Source organism: Chrysochloris asiatica, unplaced genomic scaffold (genome assembly GCF_000296735.1).
Source record: "Chrysochloris asiatica unplaced genomic scaffold, ChrAsi1.0 scaffold00057, whole genome shotgun sequence".
Taxonomy (NCBI): domain Eukaryota; kingdom Metazoa; phylum Chordata; class Mammalia; order Afrosoricida; family Chrysochloridae; genus Chrysochloris; species Chrysochloris asiatica.
In genome coordinates this window covers 3,705,177-3,706,735 of record NW_006408575.1, presented here as the reverse complement: position 1 = coordinate 3,706,735, position 1,559 = coordinate 3,705,177, and the positions used below count along the sequence as shown (strand labels likewise).

Genomic DNA, 1,559 nt, shown 5'->3' with positions numbered 1-1,559 from the left:
AACATTAAAACAAAAAACAAAACAAAAAAACACACAAGGTCAGTGGTGTGAGCCTATCAGCTGCTCTGTGGGAGAAAGATGAGGCTTTCTGCTCTCAGAGATTTATAGCCTTGGAAACTCTATACAGGGTTGCTGTAAGTCAGGATCAACTCGGTAACACTTAACAATAACAGATCCTTATCAGATAAATAATGTTTTCCATTCTGTGGTTTGTCTTTTCATTTTCTTGATATTGTCCTTTGAAGCACAATTTACGTTTCTTTGTTATTTGTGTTTTAGGTAATCCTGTTTAAAATTCTTATTTTTAACAGTTTTATTGAGGTATACTTAGCACAAGTAATTTGTATATAAGGAAAGTGCTCAGTTTGATAAATCTTGACATATACATCTTTCATAAAACCATTACCACAATCAAGGTAATAAGCATTAGCCTCATCCCAAAAGTTTTCTTTGTAATATCTCTTTCTCACCCCAACCTGCCTTGCTACCCCTAAGCAACCATACATCTGTTTTCTGTCACTGTAAATTAGTTTGCACCTTCTAGAATCTTATATAAACAAAATCATGGCGTGTACATTCTTTTTGTTCTCTTACATCCAACATAATTCATTTGAAATTCATCCAGAGTGTTGTTGGAAAGGACAATTCACTTCCTTGTTGCTAATTAGCATAACACTGAATGGATGGACCAGAGTTTCTTTATCCTTCCACCTGCTGATGGAAATTTTGGTTATTTCCCATTGTTGACTATTACTAATTAAATTGCTATGGGCTGTTGTGCGGAGATACTATGTCATTTGTCTTGATTAAACAGAAAGTATCTTAGCAGTAAACATTTGACTAATATCATTGTCATTTCTGAAGCATTCAGTACATGCCAGACTCTGTGTGAAGCATTTATTTAGTCTAACAACACTGTGAGCCTACTGTTTATCCTCCTCACTTTACAGAGGAGAAAGCAAGTTCAGAACGGGTAATAGACTGACTCCGGTCACACAGCTAGGATGTTCCTGGCCTGGGATCTGAACTCAGGATCTGCATTAAAGCCCACACCTGCTCTTCCCTCTCATCTCAAAACACATACACCATCTCTCCTGATGCTTTAAAAAGATACTACCATTGTGATAAAATATGAGGGGGCTGTAAAAAGTCCATGGAAAAATGGAATTAGAAGAAAATGGAATTTTCCCCGGAACTTTTTGAAGCCTATATATATATATATATAAAACGTTTGCCATTTTAACCTTTTTTGGTTGTTGGTTTTCCCCCTTCACTTATTTCTGCTCTAATCTTTATTATTTCTTTCCTTCTGGTGGCTGTAGGCTTACTTTGCTATTCTTTTTTGAATTGTTGGAGATGCTGGTTCTGGTTCTTTTTTCTTTTTGAATGTGAGCATTTATTGCTATAAATTGCCCTCTGAGCTCTGCTTTTGCTGTGCCCCAAAGATTTTAGTGTGTTTTGTTTTCATTCCCATTTGATTCAAGGAATTAAAAAATTTTATTTCTTCTAGAAACTTTCTGCTCCTGCAAAGATTGACAGCCTCAGGAATCCTACAGAGC

General features: G+C 35.9%; 1 pseudogene; it reads right to left on the bottom strand.

Annotated features, from left to right (window-relative positions):
• Positions 1–1,559, bottom strand: part of LOC102832368 — a 5,006-nt pseudogene that overhangs the window by 1,862 nt on the left and 1,585 nt on the right.